General features: G+C 44.1%; 1 long non-coding RNA gene across 1 annotated transcript; it reads left to right on the top strand.

Annotated features, from left to right (window-relative positions):
* Positions 1-1,287: 1,287 nt before the first annotated feature.
* LOC140492396 (uncharacterized) lies at positions 1,288-22,532 on the top strand. The gene is made up of 3 exons (XR_011963550.1): positions 1,288-1,798; positions 10,367-10,465; positions 22,501-22,532. It is a non-coding gene; the product is annotated as an uncharacterized lncRNA (long non-coding RNA).
* Positions 22,533-24,056: the final 1,524 nt, after the last annotated feature.

The following is a 24,056-nucleotide window of genomic DNA, read 5'->3' as shown; positions in this document are numbered from 1 at the left end:
CCGACTCGAAACTTCATCAAGTGCAGACCCAGAGACTTCACCTGCTCCTTATAATGCACGAATGTCATCCCTGAAATCTTTCTTGGAAACCCATTTCTCTTCACATCCTTTGTCCAGACTCTGAATGAATAACGTGTAGAGTGTTGTCCCAACACTGACCCTGCGGCGCTCCCTAATCATCAGTTCCCATCGTGATAAAGACCACTTTGTTCACTCTCTCTGCTTTGTGGCAATCAGACAAATCCTCTATCCATGCTAAGCATGTTGTTCTGAAAGGGAAATGTCATTTCACACCCACTGCTGGATTTATTTTTCTGTCTGGCTGTAAACAGCAGAGTTTCCCCATTACCTTCCCATCTGTAATTCCCTGGAGAAGGTGGTGGGGAGCTGCCTTCCTGCGCCCCTGCACCAGCCGTTGGAACTGTTGTCATCTGTGTCCCCTCCAGCAGGTAATACAGCACACCTCACGTCTATAACTGCACACAGAGAATGCAGCTCTCCCTTTTAGATCTGACATACTCCCAGACTTATCGTTCCTCACAATATCTTACCTCCTCCAGACCCATCTGTGCTAGGGATCTCTAAAATGTCTTTATTCTTGTTTAGACATCTGATCACCTGAAATCTCTCCCTTTAAAAATTTGGACCCCTTCAGCTTCTGTAACTGTCCATATAACTGCAATCAATGACAGCAGAGGGTTCCTTCCTGAATCCCTATAATTGCAATGTTTGTATGTGTTAAATTGGCCCTTTTCATCCTCCGTATCCATCTCAGGACGTCCAGACCCTACAATCCGACTATTTGGAATGCTCCCATTCTATGTACCTCCTCACGTCTTGGGGGTTGTTGAACACCACCAGTGCTTCAAAAGTATATATACCCCCCCAGTTGCTGCAAGTCTTCTAACTCTGTAACATTCCACAGTCTCCAGTACCATACAACAATTGTTGGCTGTCAATTTGCATTTGTTGAAGTCTACACATCTCTGTAAGCAGCACAGAAAAAGCCCTTTAGACTCTATAAAGCTCCGTCATGAACATGCTACAATCTCTCTATTTCCTTTGTCTTCTTCAGTGCGTGCAACTCTCGCTGTATCTTCCAGTAAACGTCTTTATTTGCTGCAGGTCTTCCCAGCTCCCCAGATAACCTGTTCCATCCCATAAAGCTCGCTCAATCACTGTAACACCATCTGCTCTGCCTAATCCTCCTCTTTTCCACTGTCTTCCAGGCACAACGACGATCCTATAAGTGTGCAGTGCGGAATGGGATATGAAAAGTCTCAGCTGAGGCTTGAGGCCGACCATTACCTGGGAGTCACAAAGGGAGAGAACCTGAGAGAGAGCAGCACAGAACAGGAGAATATTAATCAGTAGCGAGGATCGAGGCCTACTGGGACTTGGAGTTGGAGAAGCAGCGGAGCAGTAGACTGAAAATCAGCACGGAGTCACAGAGGGAGTGCCATTTGAGGGAGCAACTTGGAGCTGGTGTTTGAGGCTCACTCACACGTGGAAGTGACAGAGGCAGCAAAGTGAGATGATATAAATCAGCACTGAGGTTTGAGGCCGAGACATAACTGGTTGTCACAGAGATAGTGACCCTGTGAGGGAGCAGAGTGGTGTGGGAGCTGGAGGATTACACGTACCTGGGAGTCACAGAGACTGTGACCCTGTGAGGGGACAGAGTGGAGTGGGTGCTGGAGGATTACATGTACCTGGAAGTCACAGACATAACTTTCTGCTGCTGGGACCTGCCTGCACTGAGTTTCATAGAAGTGGCAGAGCCATCACAGAAAAGGCTGTAAATTCAATGGCTGATAAATAGACTGTTATTAGCGACTGTCAGTAAATTGGTGTAAGTCAACAAATTTATTATTTCAACTTCTGAAATAAGGCTTGAACACAGAAATAAGAGGGAGAAGTGAAATTGTGAGCCAATATAATAAATTACCCTCAGTAAGTGACAGTTGAAAAAGGGACTTAACCATATTGTTATTTCCCGGATGTTAACGTCATTCGAAGTAATTAATTAAGTTACTCTAAACATGTTGCATTTTAAGACATGGCAAGACATGTTTGTAGATGGAAAATGCGTTCTGTTATATTTGGAAGTCATAGCCCCTGCTCGTGTCCTAGATGAACACTGGGTCTTGGAGCTCAGACAGTGACTAGAGACTCTATGGGGCATCTGTGATGCTGAGAGTTAGGGGGATAGCACTCACACACAGCAGATCACCCTGCAGACATGACGGCCTGCAAGAAGTAAGGTCATGGGGGATTAGGCAATTGAAGAGAAACAGTCAGGGAATACAAGAATATCCTGGTGTCTCCCTCCCAATTCAGTTTCCCAGTTTGGAAGCTGATGAAGATGCTGGCTGCTCAGAGGAGTGCTGTCAGAGCCAAATTTGTGGCACGACATGCAACCTGACTGTATAGGAGGGGAGGGAGAAGGAAGGAGGAGCAATATTCACAGGGGAGACAGGAAATTGAAGAAGATGTCAGCATGTCTATAATTCCAGGATAGTGGGGCTGAGAATGTTACGGTGGCTGCAGGACATTCGTCTGGGGGCCAGTGAGCAGTCAAAAATCATGTCCATGTTGGTAGGAATGACCTGGTTAGGAAGGCTGAAGTGATCTGTGGATCAGAATTTAGGGAGCTTTGTGGATGGTTAGCAAGCAGGACCTCAAATGTAACAATCCCTGGAATACTCCCAGTGCCATGTCGAAGTGAGAACAGGACTCTAAGTTTTAGATAGATGAGAGTGTGACTGGAACGTTGATGCTGCAGGAAGGGCTTCAGATTCCTCGGGCATTGGGACTGGTTCTGGGGAAGGCAACAACTGTACGAGCTGGATGGGCTAACGTGACAGAGCTGGGGCTGAATTTCTAACGGGGTGTTTGGAAGGGATTGAAAATAACTTGGTGTGTGCTTAGGATCCAAAAAGGAATAGTAGAGGATACTACCAGGATTCTCAAAATAATGGGAGATATAGTTGGTACTAATTTATAATAACAAGCCAATCAGTGTAAGATGGAGTAAGAAAGAAAGACTTAATCTGAGGTACTCTGCATAGACATGAATACTCGGGGTGTGGGGCGTTCCAGATGCCGATTGGTGTGTGGAAATCTGATGGACGAATCCCCGAGAGCTGGCTCAAGGAATGGCAGGACTGGGTGTTAAATATTGCTAGGTATAAGGGATTCTGAAATGATAGAAGGGAAGGGAAAGGATGAAGGTAGAAGTATTAGTTGAGATGAGCGTTAGTTAAGGAGTTCAAGAGGAAGAGGATCCGTCCAAGGACAGAATGAATTTGGCCGGAGCTACACAACAAGTATACAGTTACACTTTCAGGTGCAATCTGTCGGCCAGCAACCAAAGAAATGATGGAGATTAAATATGCAGGATCATTTGAGAGCAATGGCAATACTACAGATTAGTTATGCTGAGAAACCTAATGTTTCCAGATACAGACAGAGATACTGGTGGTGAAGGATCACGAGGGTCAAGTGTTCCTGGATTACATGGAAGAGAGCTCACTGCAGGAGTATGTTTCCAACCCAAGAGAGGATGTACTATTGGATCTGGTCCTTGGGAAAGAGGTGGGGCAAGTGGATCCAGTGTCAGTAGGGGATGGTTTTGCGGTGCAGCGATCATTTTATTGTAAAGTTCAGGATGATGGTAGAGAATGATATGCATTAATTGAGATTGAGAAGCAATTAGTTGACTGACAACAGCCTTCAATGGGGCAAAAATGAAGCTGGGAAATTTTCAACAAGGCCAATTGAAAATTAATGGGAGATATAGTTGGTACTAATTTGGTAGCGTTAAATAGTGTGAACCAGGTCAGATTGAGCTGGGATTATGGAGATGGGGTTGCAGTGTGACCACGACAGACCTGGATAATCAAAGATTTTCCCCATTTCTACAGGAAGGATAAACAGGCCGACACAGTGAAGTAGCATTGTGTATAAAGGATGGGATCAGTATTATTGTGATGCTCATCAATTTACACACTGCTCCTCCCTGCCCTCACCCCTCATCCCTGTTTATTGATCCTATCAGATATTGGTAACATTTGATAACTTCAGAAAATAACACAGTATAGAGGAGATGACTGTCTGCTGTCTGCATTGGACAAGATGTAACGTTGTTTTTTAAAGCCCTAGTTCTCTCTCCCCGGACAGTGTATGCCTGCAGGTGCAGGTCCCGGCACCTTTTTAAAATGGTTTGAGAGTTTCTGCCTCTACTCCACTTCCAAGCGTGACTCCCAGATCCCAACCATAAACTGCGTGAAATAGCTTTCCTCATCACTTCTCTAATATTTCAACCAATTACATTAAATATTTGCCAATGGTAACTGAGGTCTCTAATAGGAACAAGGTATTCTCTCCCTTTCTACCCAGGCTCCTGACAATATGTGCACCCCAATCAAATCTCCTCTCAGTATCCTCCGTTCCAATCTTTCCCCATAACTACACTTCCACTGTCACAGGATGAAGAATCTCCTCTGTATCCTCTCCAGGCTAATTCCATCCTTCCATGTGATGGGGTGACCAGAAATGCACACAGTCCCCAAGCCGCGACTGAACTCATTCTTTATACAGTTCCAGCATAAGCTTCATGCTCTGAAATTCTGCCCTTTGGCTGACAGAGGAAATGATGCCATTTGCTACATTAACGAGATTATTGATGTTTCCAGCTACCTTCATTTACCTGCCCACACTGACCATATTCTCATTTATTGTCCATTCCTCTCTGTTGTTGATGTCCCCAAATGCCTTGACTTACACTTCTCTGGGTTGTTTGCTCCATTCACCTGGACCCCATAGTGTCTGTTTTTAAACAGTATGCCATGGGATCTCTTGTCAAATCCGAGTAATTCACATGATGTTACAAGTTACTGCATCAAACCGACAGTCAGATTATTTACACGCGATCTTCCTTGAACAAATCCTGACTGACTGTCCTGGAGTCACTGGGACTTCCTCAGTGACCGTTTATCCACTGTCTCAGAATTTCAGCCTCGACCTATTCAGTCAGTCCCTTGCTTCACATTAAACAAAGTTGCGGTATTAACTGTTCTCCAGGCCTCCGGCACCATCCCTGCATCCAGTGAGGATTGGAGATTTTTCCCCGGCTCCTTTGAACAGTCTGGAACATTGTATTACCCTGTTTTAAGGATTTGAATCTCCTGTATAATTCTCCGCTCCTAGTTTGTTGCTCTCAATAGTTCATCCCAATTTTGATTCAGACAGACAGAGGCTCAACCCATCATATGATTTGGGCATATCTCATTTTATTCGGGTTTCATGGAGGGTTACTCTCCACAAGGTGAATTGCATTTTCTCATGATACCATCCCCAATCTGTCTCATTAACTACTCTCCCTGCCCGCGTGGTCTTCCTCTCATCTGACATTAACATGATGATTTTCCCATTTGTTATAACAACTGCCCTCTGCCTGGATATCCCAGAATGCACCGGCCTCCCTGTTTCCAGGAGCCATCTTTAAAAAGTCATTTTACTCTTGGGTTGTGAATCTAAATTTGGCCTGGACATGGCAGAAGGCCCCACTTTGTGCCCAAGCCCCTGGTCCTGGAGTATGACATGGTGCATGAGAGGGTCATTATCTTCCTCCAGGGCTGGCAGGGGAAGCTATGACACCAGACCCTTCCAGCTTGGTCCGAGGCTGACTCCTGGGTCAGTGCGGTGCCAGCCTTCTGGGTGAATGCCCAGCAGTGTAGGAAGGAGACCAGTGACCTTCTCCACTCCACCAAGTAAGTGGCACCATCTGCAGTTTGTGACTTCTCCCTCACTCTATCTCTGTTACAGCACCCACCTCGCAACAAGGCTCATGTTCTCCCACCCTCAGTGAATGCAGCACCTTCTCTCAGTCTCTCTGTAACTCTTCTCTGCCCCTCTGCCCAACTCTGCCTGGTGTCTATGCTGCCCACTCGACATTCCTCCCACAATCCAAAGATGTGCAGGATCCAAGTGAATTGGCCATACTAAATCGTTAAGTATCTTATTCAGAAGGAAACGGGTGTGCGTGGGTTACTCCTCGGAGGGGTGATGTGTACAGGTTAGCCCGAAGGGCCTGTTTCCACACAGTAAGGAATCTAATCTATTCTCCATGGTTCATGTCAGGAATATGATGGAATAATAACTTGTCTGAATGAGCGCAGCTCCAACAGTACTCTAGTATGGACTTACTAGCAACAGGCAACACAGTTGCGTGGGGAGGATCATGTCTCACAAACATGATTGAATGTTTTGAGGAAGTGACAAAATTGATTGATGAGGGCGCGGGGCTGGACCTTGGCAAGGCCTTTGATATGTTTTCTTGTGGCATGCTCATACAGAAGGTGAGGTGAAGTGAAGTGGGATCAGTGGTCAGTTAGTAAGATGGATAGAGAACTGTTTGGCCATAGAAGACAGGAGTGGTGGAACAGTGTTTTTGTGACTGGAGATCTGTAAATTGATTGGCGGAGTTGCAGATTGTGAGGATGATTGCCAGAGAATACAGCAGGATATAGGTCAGCTGCAGACTTGGACAGAGAAAACACAGATGTAACTTTATTTGGACAATTGTGACGTGACTCATTTTGGAAGTTCTCATGCAGGAGAGCAGCATTCAGTGGATGGAAAAATTACTGGCCGCATCAACATTCGAAGGGATCTTGGTGTACAGCTCCCTGTAAGGACTGTGTATTGAAAATTCTTACAGATATGAAATGAAGAGGTGTATCTGCAGCCGGCAGAAAGGTGACAATGTGATTAATTATAGGTTTCCCTTTTATAGTTTCCCGCAAAACCTGCTACAGAGCAGTCTTGCAGCCACAGAACCCAGCATCAATGCTGAGCACTATGATTATAATAGATTCCGTGCAGTGTGTGAACAGACCCTTCGGCCCAATCAGTCCACACTAACCCTCCAAAGAGCAACCCACCACCATGGCCAATTCACCTGAGCTGCACATACTTGGACTGTGGGAGGTAACCCACACAGACACGGGGAGAATGTGTAAACTCCACACAGCTAGTTGCTCAAGGCTGGAATCGAACCCGGATCCCTGGTGCTGTAAGGCAGCAGTGCTAACCACTGAGCCGCCATGCTGCCCTATATGCCCAGGATCTGCCCTCTTCTGCCTGGCTGTGCTCTTTCAGTGGGACAGAACCTCCCAGACAGGATGGTGATGTTGCATGGGACATAGTTCTGTTCGCAGAATCCTGCTTTACAGACAATATTGATTGTTGCTTGACTAGTCTGTGGGAAATTTGCAACAGGTCAATTTTACATTTTGTATAGTTAAGAGTTAATATCACTTTATTTCTTACATATTTTAAAATAAACCAAACATCAATATTTTTCATTTGAAAACAATTGAAGTGAACAATAATTGAAATACCAGAGCGCACACCTAAATATTACACAATTCAGTGACTGTAGTAAACAGCCGATTCATGTTCAGATCAGTGAACACACCATCTTGCAGGCAGCAAAGCTGTTGGAAATGATTTTGAGGAAAAGCCTGAATTCAGAAACAGTGTTACTGGACCTCACCATGACCTCCAAAACACTGACCATCCCCAAAATCTGTCCAGAGAGCTTCCAAGCTGGAGCTGGGCAGTTACTCACACAACAGACTGGTTAGAGACATACCTGAACAACAGGGAGATGTGTGTGGGGCAGACTGGTCAATGGACTAGCACATGGCACTAGTCCAGACACAGTTCAATTTTTATAACAATGACCTGTAAACAGCCATGTCTTGCAAGTATATTTCTTCTGGTGTGTCCCTAAACTCTGTAATTCTGAACCTTGGATCCGATCCTGAATGACGGTGTTGTAAAGGTGATGGTCTCCCGCAGCACATGGCATCTTACATTGGATTTGGTTTATGATTGATTCAATGCATGTTAGCCCCACAATGTTAATATCCAAACAGAATTGTGCAGCTCCATTGATGGCCAGCATCATCCCAGCCCAAACGTCCTTGTGTGTGACTTGAGCTGGAAATCTCTGTGTAAATGTTTACAGCATTGTTCTAATCATTAACAGCAAAATCTCTTCAATGAAGTTCCGACATCCTGTCATAATACCAGCTTTTAGATTGTCCAATAAGCACAAAATCCACCCATTTATTTTGTTCACTTTTATAACAACAATATGATGATAACAGTGCCCAACTCACAGTAAGGAACATTGAAATGATGAATATCATTCCCACACCCAAGACCATGTTATTATTAAGTGCAGGAATTTTGAAAATATGCAATTATTTTCCTTTGTATTAATGTTGTGAACTAATAGTCGACTCTCCTGCTCCTCATGTGCTGCCTGAACGACTGTGCTTTTTCAGAAGCACAGTTTTTTACTCTGATCTTCAGCATCTGCAGTCCTCACTTTCTCCCTGGTAATATTCAATCATAATCATTTTTGTGGTAACAATTTCACTGTGTGTTTAAGCATGTTAGTCAGACATGAATACATTTTGCATTGCCTATGTCTGGCTCAGAGCTCAGTGATGTTGGGTGTGAATGTCAATGTCTGTGTGATGCTCGGTATGTAGGCCATGCCTCTGAGAGACTGACAGATTAACTCTTTAGCTGTTCACAACAAGCAAGTTCCGAACTGAACCCAACCAGCCTGAGCTCACAAAACCCAAAGCATAGTGTCCTGCATTGGGCATGTTTGGACAATATTTTTCATTTTAATTTATTCATAGAATATGATTGGGCCAGTATTTATTGTCCGTCTCTTGTTACCCTTGAGAAGGTGGTGGTGAGCTGCCGCACTGAACCACTGGGGTCCATGTGTTGTAGTTAGACTTACAATACCATTCGGGAGGGACATTGAAACTGTAACACTGAAGGAACAGCAATATACTTCCCAATCATAATGGTGGATGGCTTGGAACAGAACGCGAACATGGTGGGGGTCCCATGTATCGGCTACCCTTGTCCTTCTTGATGGTCGGGCTTCAGAAATACGTTGTAAGGAGCCTTGGTAAATTTCTGCAGAGCACCATGTAGATGGCAGGTGTTGCTACTACTGACTGTCAGTGGATGAAGGGTGAAGCTGCACTCACCCAAGGAAATGGGGGGGGGGGGGTATTACATCACACCCATATTCAACATGAGTCTTACCGATGGTTTACAGGCTTTCAGAGATCATGAAGTGAGTTATTTCTGCAGGATTCCTAACCCCTGGCATATTCTTGTGGCCAATTAATTTTCATACGTCAAAGTGTGGCACTGGTAAAGCATAACAGGTCAGGCCACATCAGAGGTACAGGAGTATCGATGTTTTAGTATAAGACCTTTAGATTAGATTACTTACAGTGTGGAAACAGGCCCTTTGGCCCAACAAGTCCACACCGCCCCACCGAAGCGTAACCCACCCATACCCCTACATCTATATTTACCCCTTACCTAACACTATGGGCAATTTAGCATGGCCAATTCACCTGGCCTGCACATCTTTGGACTGTGGGAGGAAACCGGAGCACCCGGAGGAAACCCACGCAGACACGGGGAGAACGTGCAAACTCCACACAGTCAGTCGCCTGAGGCGGGAATTGAACCCGGGTCTCAGGTGCTGTGAGGCAGCAGTGCTAACCACTGTGCCACTGTGCCGCCCACATTACAGGAATGGGTAATGAAATCATATGGTCAGTCCAGTTCTGGTTAACAGTACTCCCCAGGATATTGCTAGTTGTGTGTTCAGTGATGGTGGTGGCATTGAACGTTAGAGCATACGGTTCAATTTTCTATTGTTAGAGGAAATCATTGTCTGGCATATTTGTAATGGAAATGGTACTTGTCACTTTTAAGCACACACCTGTATATTTCCAGGTCCTTGTTGCATTTAGACAAGGACTGCTTCAGTATCTGAGTAAATCGCGAATGACATTGAACATTGTCAAACATCAATGGCAAACATCCCCACTTGTGCATTCACACTGTTGGGATGGTCATTTATGATTGGGTCGAAGGCAGAGATCACTCTTACAGCTCACTGATACTGTCCCTCTCTCTGATTTAGGAAGTTTGCTTCTAGTTCCACCTGCTCCAGAGGTGTTTAACAACATATCTAAATGGGATAATATTACAGTATCTTCCCCAAGGAGCTGAGTGAGGACTTGGTTCGCTCAATCAGTTGGAGGCTAGATATTAATGCCAACAGGGTGGGTCCAAGTCCTGCACTGACAGGGGTGACTAAAGGACTGTCCTACGCAACATCTCCCTCATTTGAGGCATGATGACTGTCCAGTTAAACTACCACCAGTCATCTCTGTCTAACGAGAGAGCAGCCCTATCAAACTGTAGGAGTTTGGTGCCTTACCTTTCCATTTCTGATTTACAGGCTTACCCAGAAACCCCTCCCCTGGGGAACTGCTGCAGAGCTGTCCTGGAGCTGAGATGGCTGATCTCCACCTACCCCAACCACCGTCATTTGTGCCAGGTATAACTTCAGCCAGTGCAGACGAGCATTATTTGCTCTAGTTTTGCCGTTAAGCCTGGACACTTGGTCAAATGCAGTTAAGATAATATTTAAAATGCAGTCACTGTCGCATCACCTGTAGAATTCAGCTATGTGGTTTCTTGTTGTACACCATTAAACCAAGGCTTCAATATGCCCAAGAGATGATTGGCCCTGGCAGAGCCTAACCTGAGTTTCAGTGAGCAGATTGGTGTTGAGGAAGTGCTACTTGATCCCACTGTAGATTCCAATAACATTCCAACACTTTATTAGTGATATGGATTTGAGCAATGGGGCAGTCATTGATTGTCAGATGTTTTGTCTCTGTGTGTACAGGACCCGCACGGATAATTTCCCACATTGTCAGGTAGGTTCCAGTGCGATATCCCTGCAGGAATAGCTTCAATGGAATGTTCTCAGGGCCCACAGCTTTTGCATTATCCCATGCCTCCAGCCACTTGGAGACATCAAACAAAAATGAATTGAATTAGCTGACGACTGCCATCTGGAAGAGACTAAAATAGGCCATCCCATCGATACTTCTGTCGGAACATTGTTGAGAATGTTTCAGCCTTATCTTTCCTATTGTTGTGCTGGCCTCTTCCATCACTGAGGAAGGTGATATTTGTGGATCGTCCTCTTCCAGTGAGTTGTTTGATTGACCACACAATTCACCCTGATTTCATGTGACAGGATTGCAGAGATTAGATCTGATTTGTTGATTAGATCTGTCTGTCACTGGCTGTTTATGCTATTTGGTCAGTAAGTGGTCTTGATTGGTAAAGTCACCTCATTGTGAGGTGTAGCTGGTGCTGCTCCTGGCAGGCCCTCCTGTATTCTCCATTGAACAAGGGTTTATCCCCTGGCCGGATGGTCAAGGTAATGTGGAGCATATGCCAGGTAGTGACAGTGGAAATTGTTCTGGAATACAATCCTGCTGCTGTTGGTAATGACTCGAAACACCTCACAAATGCTAGTGCTGCGTTCTAGACCTATTCGAAATCTGTCCAGTTTAGCATGGTGATAGTATCTCTCACATGTGCGTGCATGTATGTGTGACTTTGTCTCCCGGAATACTGTATGTGGTAGTCACCATTCCCAATATGGTCATCATCAATGTGTCTGCAGCAGTAGGTTGGTGAAGATGAGGTCGTGTGTTTCGTCCTCTCAGTCGTTCCCCCCTGCCCCGGTGCAGACTCAGTCTCACAGCTATGTCCATTTGGACCCGACCATCTCGATCAGCAGTGCTGCTGCTGATCCACTCTTGGTGGGGTTTGAAATGGACCACCCAGTATACATTCTTCAACTCTGTCACCCTCTCAGTGCGTCCTCCGTGTGTTGTTCAATGTGGAGGGACACTGATCCATCAGCTGAGGGAGGGGAGTCAGAAGGAGGTTTCCGTGTCAATGTTTGATCTGACACCGTGAGGCTGAGGGAGGGGAGTCAGCAGGAAGTTTCCGTGTCGGTGTTTGATCTGACACCGTGAGGTTGAGGGAGGGGAGTCAGCAGGACGTTTCTGTGTCAGTGTTTGATCTGATACCGTGAGGCTGAGGGAGGGGAGTCAGCAGGAGGTTTCTGTGTCAGTGTTTGATCTGACGCAATGAGGTTGAGGGAGGAGAGTCAACAGGAGGTTTCTGTGTCAGTGTTTGATCTGACACCGTGAGGCTGAGGGAGGGGGGTCAGCAGGAGGTTTCCGTGTCAGTGTTTGATCTGCCACCGTGAGGCTGAGGGAAGGGGCTCAGCAGGAGGTTTCTGTGTCAGTGTTTGATCTGACACAATGAGGTGTTGTTATGTCACATTGTTGTTTGAGCAGTCTATAGGACACCTCTCCCAAATCTAGCCCTTGCCCCCAGACGTTAGGAAGGAGGGGTTTCCAGGGTCTGCAGGGCTTTTTATTTGTGCCGCTGTCAACCGAAGGGCCTGTCCTGTGCTGTATGACACTAACTCTGTTTGTCTCGTGATTGGACAATCCAAGGTCTCATTCCTTCAGTTCCTCCCAGTGCCTTGTCTATTCCAAAGATTTCTATAATATTTTCTCTATTAAGACATCGCTCAATTCCATTTTTAGACTATCTACGTGTATGTCTGTATGTTTCCCTGTCATCTCCTCCAGCCGCTGCATCCATCTGTATCTCAGTAACCCTCCATATCTCCACAATCTTTATCTCAAACCCCAGACCCATCTATCGCTATAAATTCTGCCAGCCGCTACATGTCTCCCTATCTCTATAACTTCCAGCTGCTACACCTCTCCCTATATCCTGTGATTGAATTTAAAATACCTCACTATCCTGTTCAAGCATGCGCAGTCCACGCTATCTCTCGGCCATCTCCAGCCATGTTTTCCTATCTCTGAAAAATCTGCAGCTTGCTTTCCTATCACTGTAACATCTCTAGCCTTGCTTTCCTATCTCTGCAACATCTCCAGCCTTCCTTTCCTTTATCTATAACATCTCCAACCTTGCTTTCCGATCTCTGTTAAATTTCTGGCCTTGCTTTCCTATCGCTGTAACATCTCTAGCCTTGCTTTCCTCTCTCTGTGACATCTGCAAACTTGCTTTCCTATTTCTGTAACATCTCCCGCCTTGCCTTCCTCTCTCTGTAACATCTCTGGCCTTGCCTTCCTATCTCTCCAACATCTCCAGCCTGGCTTTCCTATCTCTGTAACATCACCAGCCTTGCTTTCTTATCTCTGTAACATCTCTAGCCTTGCTTTCCTCTCTCTGTAACATCTGCAAACTTGCATTCCTATCTCTGTTACATCACCAGTCTTGCTTTCCTATCTCTGTAAGATCACCAGCCTTGCTTCCCTATCTCTGTAACATCTCCACCTTGCTTTCCTACACTCCTCAGTGAATTGGTTATATATCTTCTCCTGTATTTTCATCTTTCTGGGGCTCTATAAAATATCCCCAGCAGTGTGTTCTGTCATCGTTCTGATCCTAACCTCGGCCCATAAACCCTCATTAGGAGAAACTTCCAAGATATCGTTCCTCCTTAATGTAGTAACTGACTCCTTTATTAATGATACAACACCACCTTCTATTCAACACCCTCTCCTGTCCAGCCCATATTTTACAGTATAACAGAATATTGAGTTGTTGGTCCTGACCTCCCCCAAACACGTATCTGTGATGTCAAAAATGTCACACCTCCACATGTCAATTCATTCTCTTACAAAATCAGTCTGTTTGATAATATTCCCAGCTGGAATATAACACCAGTAATACTCTGTACCTCGGAGTTCTTCAGTCATTCACTATTTCTTATCAGGCTGCTCAACCATGAACCAAAATTATAACTCTGGCACTGAATAAACATTTGTTGAACTATAATTTAAAAAAATATATTCATCAAGTGCAACTTTCCAGAACTGACCAGTCAGCTCCACATACAATAAAGTTCTGATGGTTTATTCCCTGCTCCGAGTGCAGAGGGGACAGCCCTCTGTAATGGAGAAAGTGAGGAGTGCAGTTGATCGAGATCAAAGTCGAAAAGTGTGGTGCTGGAAAAGCACAGCAGGTCAGGCAGCATCCGAGGAGTAGGAGAGTTCATGATTCGGGCATAAGCCCTTCATCAGGAAGGCATTGGTGTATTCCATTTTTCATTCTGTGATTCAGAGGACATTGGGAACCGTACTTACTCAGGCAGGCAGCACTCTTTATAGCATTGAAATCGAAACAGTGAATCAGTTGGTTGGACAGGGTGTAGAAAAGTTGTTAAGAAGTACAGAATGATTGAAGTACAAATATAAGGATAGAAAAATGACCTGGATCAGATGGGGTATGCCCGAGGTTACTCCAGGAAGTGATGGGAGAGGTTTGTTTGCCTTTGGCGATAACCTTTACATTGTCATTGTCCACTGGAGTAGTGCCAGATGATTGAAGGATGGCAAATGTTATTCCCTTCTTCAGGAAAGGGAATAGGGATAACCCTGGGAATGACAGAACTGTCAGTCTTACATCAGTGGTGGGCAAAGTATTCGAGACGCTTCTGAGAGGCAGGATTTACAATTACTTAGAAAACCATAGTTTGATCAGAGATAGTCAGCATGGCTTTGTGAGGAGCAGGTCACCCTCAGAAACCTTATTGAATTCTTTAAGATGTGAAAAAACACACTGATGAAGGTAGACCAGTAGATGTGGTGAACAACAATTTTAGCAAGGCGTTTGATAAGGTTCCCCGTTGTAGGCGCATTCAGAAGGTAAGGAGGCATGGGGCACAGGGATATTTGGATGTCTGGATATGGATTTGGCTGGCCCATAGAAGACAGAGGGTAGTAGCAGATGGAAAGTATTCAGCCTGGACATCAGTGACCAATGGTGTAACACAGGGATCCGCTCTGGGACCTGTGCTCTTTGTGATTTTTATAGATGACTGATGAGTAAGTGGAATGCTGGGTTAATAGGTTTGCCGATGACATGAAGGTTGGTGGAATTATGGATCGTGTGGAGGGTTCGTATATGTTACAAGAGGACATTGACAGCATGCAGAGCTGGGCTGATAAGTGGCAGATATAGTTGAACCATAAAAATTGTGAAGCGATTTATTTTGGAAGGTTGTATTTGCATACACCACACAGAGTTAAAGGCAAACTTCTTGGCAGCGTGGAGTGACAGAGGGATCTTTGGCTCCATGTCCATGGATCCCACAAAGTTGCCACCCAGGTTGGCAGGGTTGTTCAGAATGTGTGTGGTGTGTTGGCTTTCATTAATAGGGGGATTGAGATTAAGAGGGGTGAGGTTAATGCTTAGCTCTACATAGCTGTGGTTCAACCCACACTTGGAATATTGGGTTCAGTTCTGGTTGCCTCATAATAGGAAACATGTGGAAGCCTCAGAGAGTGTACAGACCAGATCTACCAGGATGCTGCCTGGAAGGAGGACATGTCTTAAGAAAGAACGTTGAGAGAGCTAGGGCTTTTCTCACTGGAGCGAAGATGGATGACAGGTGACATAATAGAGGTGTTCAAGATGTTGAGAAAATAGACAGAGTGGATAGCCAGAGCCTTTTCCCAGGGCAGAATATCAACAAAGGGCATAACTTTAAGGTGATTGGAGGAAGGTTTAGAGGAGATGTCAGAGGTAGGTTCTTTATTCAGAGAGTGGTGGGTGGGCGGAATGCACCGCCAGCGGTGGTAGTAGAATCAGATACATTAGGGATAGTTAAGAAGACTCTTGGATAGGAACATGGAAGTTAGTATGTTGAAGGTAATGTAGGTTAGTCTGATCTAAGAGTAGGATAAAAGGCCAGCAAAACATTGAGGACTGAAGGGCTCTTACTGTGCTGTACTGTTCTATGTTCTAAGCTTCACTCAGTTTGTGGCTTCTCATTAATTGTAATTAGTTGAGGGAATGAGGGGTGCGAGGGAGAGAGGTGTGCGAGGGAGAGAGGTGTACAAGGGAGTGCGGTGCATGAGGTCAGGAAGCCGGTGTGGGACGTTAGACCAAGACTTCCAGTTTTGAAGTGCATTGTTACATTCACCTAAATGCCAGCACAATATGCGTGGTTACCTAGACCAGACAAAATCCACCAGGTTCAATTATTAAAACGATGCTTGGCTTGCTGTTTGCTCCTGGTTTCTTCAGATACATTCCGTTGGATGACCTATGAATTAGTATCTGACCATCCACAGACATGTACAATTTTATTTTGATACTGTTGAATATGAAGGCGCATTTATTGGATAGAGTTTCAGAGGGTTCACTGTGAGACACAAAATGCTGCAATAGACTGCCAGTTGTGAACATTTTCACCCAGTGTCTTGTCCACGGGACAAATGTATGGAGTCTGGGGGACATGCCAGATGTCATCACCATATGTAACTTGTGCGATGTGATTCTGAGACTCAATGGCCATACATCTGCTCCATGGGCCAGGCTCTGACTGCAGATAAATTAGTCAGACCTGGTTCCTCGTCAGTCGCTGGTATCTAATTTAGACAGCATTTGTACCTACACTGAGAGCAGTGATAGCCTGTTGGCTAGTTTCCTGCTGCTAAAGGTGGATTCCAAATGATTCTCTGAGAGGGAATATTTGAATGTCTGTCCTGACCTAGGTTGGAAACTTTCTGGACAGATTCAGGAGCAGGCAAGTGTCTCACTCAGTGCCACAGGCAGCTGTGAGGTCCAGGAGCACTGTAACCGAATTCAGGCCTTTTGGAATCCACTTTTAATGTCGGTCATGATGTAAAGTGATGGGTTTACTGATCTGAACAATGATCAGGAGTTTGCCATGTTTGTGAATTGGGAAACAATAAGGTATGAGCTACAATTATTCAACTGCACAATAACTGCACCATCTCTGAAAACAATTACGTTGATTCTACATTGATGGAATTAAATTATAAACACCAAACGTTTATGATACAAAAGTAAAGAATGCACATTTTGTTTTGTATCGAAAAAGAACATGTTGTCTGACTATTTTGGTGATCACAATTACACATTGAATCTCAGTATTCAAATGCGTACATTGTTGCTCTATCATTTGCAAAGTGGTTGACCTCTGACTGATTTGCATGTTCAAAGTGAGCAAATGATTGAACAATCAAATCGACTTATCATTCTTACGCATTTAAATGTAATCAATCGATTTAATTTCTCACTGAAATGTGTGACCACCAGCTATTTGCCAACAGTTCAATTAGTTTGAACATAACAATGGAAAAGGACAGACAAGAACTTAAAGTTGAAGTTCTAACTTGGAGAAAGAACAATTTCGACATTATCAGGCAAGAACTTTAAAAAGCTGATAGCGGCAGATGTTCACGGGGAAAGGGAAGGCTGGAAAATGGAAAGCGTACAGAAATGAAATAACGAGAGTTCAGAGACAGTATATTCTTGTTAGGGTGAAAGGAAAGGCTGGTAGGTATAGAGAGTGCTGAATGACTAAAGAAATTGAGGGTCCAGTTAAGAAAAAGAAGGAAGCATATGCAGGATAGATCGTGTGAATCCTCAGAAGAGTATAAAGGCAGTAGGAGCATACTAAAGAGAAAAATCTGGAAGGCAAAAAGGCAACATGAGATATCTTTGGCTAATTGAGTTAAGAACAATCCAAAAGGATTTTACAAAAACATTGAGGACAAAAGGGTAAATAGGGAGAGAATAGAGCCCTCAAAGATCAGCAAGGTGCCTTTGTGTGGAGCCGCAGGAGATGGGGTGGATACTAAACGAGTATTTTGTATCAGTGTTTACTCAGGAGAAGACATGGGAGATGTAGATATACAGAGAAATAGATGGTAACATCTTGAAAAATGTCCTTATTACAGAGGAGGAAGTGATGACGTCTTGAAACGCATAAAAGTGGATAAATCCCCAGGATTTGATCGATCAAGTTTACCCTACAACTCTGTGCGAAGCTAGGGAAGTGATTGCTGTGCCTCTTACTGAGATACCTGTACCATTGATAGTCACAGGTGAGGTGTCAGAAGACTGGAGGTTGGCGAACGTGGTGTCACTGTTTAAGAAAGGTGGTAAGGACAAGCCAGGGAACTATAGACCATTGAACCTGACGTCAGTGGAGGGCAGGTTTTTGGAGGGAATCCTGAGGGACAGTTTGCACAATTACTTGGGAAAGCAAGGACTGATCAGGGAGAGTAAATATGGCTTTGTGCGTGGGAAATCATGTCTCACAAACCTGATTGAGTTTTTTTACAGAAGTAGCAAAAAAGGATTGATGAGGGCAGAGCAGTGGACGTGATCAAAAAGGACTTCAGTAAGGCATTTGATGTTTGCAAGTATAGATCTCGTGGGATACAGGGAGAACTAACCATTTTGATACAGAACTGACTTAAGGTAGAACGCAGACGGTGGTGGTGCAGAGTTGATTTTCAGATTGTTGGCATGTGACCAGTGGAGTGTCACAAGGATCGGTGCTGGGTCCACTACTTTTAGTCATTCATATAAATTATTTGATTGTGCGTATAAGAGGTATATTTAGTAAATTTGCTGATGACACCCAAATTGGAGGTGTAGTGGACAGCGAAGAAGGTTAACTCACATTAAGATGGGATTTTGATCAGATGGGCCAATGGGCTGAGGAGTGGTAGATGGAGTTTAATTTAGGTAAATGCGAGACACTGTATTTTGAGAAAGCAAATCTTAGCAGGAGTTATACTCTTAATGGTGAGTTCCAAGGGAGTGTTGCTGGACAAAGAGAACTTAGAGTGCAGGTTCATTGTTCCTTGAAAGTAGAGTCACAGATAGATAAGACAGTGAAGAAGACATTTGGCATGCTTTTCTTAATTGGTCAGAGCATTGAGTACAGTGTTTGGAAGGTCATGCTGCGGCTGTACAGGAGGTTAGTTAGGCCACTTTTGGAATATTATGTGCAATTCTGGTCTCCATCCTATCGGTAGGATGTTGTGAAAATTGAAAGGGTTCTGAAAAGATTTACAAGAATGTCGCCAAGGTTGGAGGTTTGAACTATAGGTGGAGGTTGAATAGGCTAGGGATATTTTCCCTGGAACCCTGAGGGGTGACCTTATAGAGGTCTATAAAACCATGAGGGTTTGAATGGGGAAATAGGCAAGCTATTTTGCCTGGTGTGGGGGAGTCCAGAACTAGAGGGCATAGGTTTAGGTTGGGATGGAAAAATGTAAAAGTGACGTAAGGGGCAACATTTTCACACACAGGGTGGTACGTGTATGGAATTAACTGCCAGAGGAAGTGCTGAAGGCTGGTATAATTGCAACATTTAGATGGCGTCTGGATGGGTATGTGAATAGAAAGTGTTTCGAGGGATATGGGCTGAGTGCTGGCAGGTGGGACGAGATTGGGTTGGGATATATGGTCAGCATGGACGGGTTGGACGGAAGGGTCTGTTTCCATGCTGTACATCTGTATGACTCTGTGTCTGAAATTTAGCAATGACAATAATTTGACATGCACTGCCAAATAAATAAATGGTTTATATTATTAAATTGTAGCAAACAATAAGTTAAAAACTTGCAATTTTTAGAATGAATGATAAAGAACAAAGAGCATTCCAACACAGGAACAGACCCTTCGGCTCTCCAAGCCTGCGCTGATCCAGATCCTCCTATTTTCTAAACCTGCCACCTATTTTCTAACGACCTGTATCCCTCTGCTCCCCGCCCATTCATATGTATCTGGCAAATACATCTTAGATGACACTATCGTTCCTGCCCCTACCACCTCCGAGCTTCCCACATTTATCCCTGAGGCCCTAAACCTTTCCGTCTCACTTTGGAACTCCATTACTAGGGGTCATGAGTTCACAATTTGTGGTAAAGCTTCTTGGTATCTACCCTGTCTATCCCTCTCTTGATTTAATAGACCTCAATCAAATTCCCCCTCAACCTTTGTCCTTATAAGTAAAATAATCCTAATCTACCCAACCTCTTTCCATAACCAGCACCCTCCATCCCAGGCAACACCGTGATGAACCTATTCTGCACTCTATTAAATCATCCACATCCTTTTGGTAATGAAGTAACCAGAACTATATGCAGTATTCCAATTGTGGCCAAACTAAAGTCCTAAGCAACCGTAAGGTGACCTGCCAGCGCTTGTACTCAAGAACTGATCCAATCAAGGAAAGCATGCCAAATGCCTTAATGACCACTTTACTGACCTGCATTGCCAGATTCAGGAAACAAAGAATAGAACACCCAGATCTCTCTGTACGTCATTTTTCCCCAGGACATTTCCATTTAATGCACGGTTCGCTCTAGAATTGGATCCACCAAAATGCATCACCTCGCATTTGCACAGATTGAACTCCATCTGCCATATTTGTGCTCATTTCTCAAATCTATCTATATTCTGCTGCATTCTCGGGCAGTCCTCTTCATTATCTGCTACTCCAACAATCTTGGTATCTGCAAACTAGGAGAAAGTGAGGACTGCAGATGCTGGGGATTAGAGCTTAAAAATGTGTTGCTGGAAAGGCGCAGCAGGTCAGGCAGCATCAAAGGAGCAGGAGAATCGACGCTTATGCCCTTTTGAGAAATCCCCTTCTATTACTACTCTCTGTCTCATGTTGCCCAGCCAGTTCTTTTTCCATCTATATAGAACAAACTGGGCCCCATGCGACTTCACCTACTCCATCAGCCTACCCTGGGGAACCGAATAAAACGCCTTACTCAAGTCCCTCAGTAGCTTCTCCAGCAGCTTTCCTACCACTGATGTCAGGCTCGCCGCTCTATAATTACCTGGATTATCCCCGCTACCCTTCTAAAACGGGGTGGGGGGGGGGGCGTCATTAGCAATTCTCCAGTCCTCCAGGACCTCATCAATATTCAAGGATCCTGTAAAGCTATAAGTTAAATTCCCACTTATTTCTTCTCTCAATTCCCTTAGTAACGTGTGGTAAATCCCATCCAGACCTGGGGGCTTGTCTACATTACTACCTTTTAGAATATCCAAAACCTTCTCCCTCTTTTTGTCGGCTTGACCCAAAATACTCAAAGATCTATCCCTCAACATCCGTCATGTCCCTCTCCTTGGTGAATACAGATGCAAAGTACTCGTTAAGAATCTCACCCATTTTCTCTGACACAACGCATAACTTTCTTTCCTTTATCCTTGTGTTGGCCAAACATTTCTCTCGTTACCCTTTTGCTCCTTATATATGAAAACAAAGGCTTTGGGATTTTCCTCAATCCTGTTTGCTAAAGATATGTCATGACCACTTTTAGCTCTGTTAATTCCTCAATATTTACTGTGAAATGTGGTTAGTGTAAAGAAAATAAACATTTGTTTGTGCAAGTGGGAACTCAGAACTTTTCAAAGTGTTTTGTGTCAAAACATGTTTGAAATCCGTCTCAGTGCAAATAAAAAGCATGGGAAGAAACCTCTAGGGAAGATTAATTTTCAGCCTCTCTGCCCCAAAGTCCTTCTGAGGTTAAAAAAGAGTGAGGGTTTGTAACAAGGGCACAACAGTAACTATGGGTGGTTTGAACATGCAAATTGACTCAATTAATCAACTTAACAGTGATAGCCTCGAATAAAGATTCATAGAGTATGAGAGGTTATTTCTAAGAGCAGGACGTCATGGAAACAACCAGAGAATGGGCTAATTTAGATTTGATATTATGTTACAAGGAAGAATTGGTGGATGAGCTTTGCCTTAGAAAGAGGAACCACAACTTGCTGGAGTTTCACATTCAGATTGAAAGAGTGAAAACTGAGTCATACCTGAGAGTTTTAGTGTTAGGCAATAATAATTATACTAGGCTAAGGAAGGATTTGTCCTGGGTGGACTGGGGGAGAAAAGAACAGTCAAAGGCAGGACAGATGAAGAAATTTGGCAAATAACTAGGGAGATACTAAAGACCGAAGAGGAATTGCATAATGGGGAAAAATCATCCATATCTTGATAAGGAAGTCAAAGTTAACATGAAGGCAAATCATAGGACATGTCATTCAGCATATGCTAGTCACACTGTGGAGGATTGGGCAAATTAGTGGCCTTGTGGTGTTTTCACTGAATTCGTATGTGCTAAACCCAGATAATGTTCGACTGACCTGGCTTCAAATGCTGCTACAACAAGTCACGGAGCTTGACTTCAAATCTGGAATTAAGAGACTGATGGTGGTTATGAATCGATTGTCGAGAAAAACTCACCTGGTTCACTGATGTCCTTTAGGGAATGAAACTGCTATTCTACCACTGTCAGGCTGAAGTTATTTCTCCTTATCTCTGTTCTAAAAGATCTTCTCTTGACTCTCAGGCTATGTCCTTGAGTCCTTTCTCTCCTAACAGTGGAAGCATCTTCCCAACGTCTACTCTGACCAGGCCACCAGTATTCTGTAAGTTTCAATTAGATCTATCTTCATCCTTCTAAACTCCAGCGAGTATAGACACAGAGACCTCATATGTTAAGCTTTTCAGTCCTAAGACCATTCTTATGAAGCTCCTCTGAACACTGTCCGGGGCAGTACATCTTTTCTGAGTTATGGTGCCCAAAACGGTAGACAATACTCCGTGTTGCTTTAATATTGAAGCCCTCTGAAAATAAATGCTATCACTGTATTTGCATTTCTTACCAGATGGACCACCTGAAAGAATAATCTTACGATAGACAATAATTAATTTACCATGGAGTTACAAAAATGAACAATGATTAAAGCATGCTGGGAAGTAGAACTCAGCCTTGACAGAAGTCTCTGTGGTAATCCCCATATTACAGAATCCAGACAGGCTGCATCTCCTTACAAATACCAACGAACTTGACAGCTACAGACCCTGTAACACCTGCATGAAGTTGGACCTGAATGGGACAATGGAATGACGTCCTTGGGCCATCAATGTGACAACCCCAGGTTGAGTCTGATTGATCAGGGTAACTGAAACTGATCATTCCATTGTCAGATCCTCCATACCCTCCAAAAAAGGCGTGAAGACTTGGAAGGATAAGAATTGCTGCAAAACCCCTCGATAATAACCACTTGAAGAGAAGACACCTCTAAGAGACTATCAGAAGAACAATTAGTGTTCACCACATGGAATCCGGTCACCTTCTCGTGGGGTGGGATGTGATCATCCAAAGTTAAGTTAGTTTGTAATGTTTTTCATTACATTATAATGCATTTTATTTTTCTAACATTAAATGTGTTCAATAAACAAATATTATTGTTTATAAGAGTTGACTCAGTTCTTTTTCTGAATGTAAGATTTCCAACACACTGTGTGGCAGATATAACACCTTCCTAGATACTGACTCAACTTGCACATTTACCTAGAGACAATCCCGGACTGGATCTAGAAAATCTATTTGTACTTCGGATTTCTGAATTTTCTCCCCAGTTATAAAATAGTCCATGCCTCTGTTCTATCCTATAAAGTGCATCACCGCGCACTTTCTCAGGTTGAGCTCCATCTACCACTTCGTTGCCCATTCTCCTACCCTATCTAAATCCGTCTGCCTCCTCAATGATACCTGTCCCTCTACCTACCTTTGCGAAATCTAAAAGCCTCGCCGGAATGCCCTCAGTTCCTTAATCTCGATCCTTAATGTTCAAAGTAAAAAGTTGTGGTTTCCTTGCGGAACACCAGTTTCCATCGTCTGCTATACAGAGACGGACCCTAATATTTGTAATCTCTACTTTCTGCCAGACAGCTGAGCTTCTGTACCTTGTCTCTGACACCATGGGCCTCCTGACACTCAGCAGCCTCCTGTGAAGCACATTGTCAATGTCCTTCTTGTAGTCCAAATAGATAGTATCCATTAGCTCTCCTTTGTCTAACCTGCTTGTTCCATCCTCAAAGAATTCTAACAGATTCATAAGCATCCTCTCTTTTGACAAAGCCATCCTGACTTTGCCCTACTTTACCATGCACTAGCAATTATTCAGAAATCTCATCCTTCACAATGGATTCCAGGAACTTACCCACGACTGAGGATAGGCTGATCAGTTTGTAATTTTCTGTCTTTTGCCTTATTCCTTTTTTTAAACAGGGTGTCAGGGAGATGCAAAATGGCGGTGACCCAGTAGGTATGAGACTGCATAGCTCTGCCCAAGACTCTGGCAAAGTGGGGTACACAACCTCACCTCACCTGTTAAATTGTTTAAACCAGTTTTTGCACAGCAGCCTTGCCATTCTA

Source organism: Chiloscyllium punctatum, chromosome 21 (genome assembly GCF_047496795.1).
Source record: "Chiloscyllium punctatum isolate Juve2018m chromosome 21, sChiPun1.3, whole genome shotgun sequence".
Lineage (NCBI taxonomy): Eukaryota > Metazoa > Chordata > Chondrichthyes > Orectolobiformes > Hemiscylliidae > Chiloscyllium > Chiloscyllium punctatum.
The sequence above is the reverse complement of the archived record's forward strand: the minus strand, read 5'-3'. Positions and strand labels throughout refer to the sequence as shown.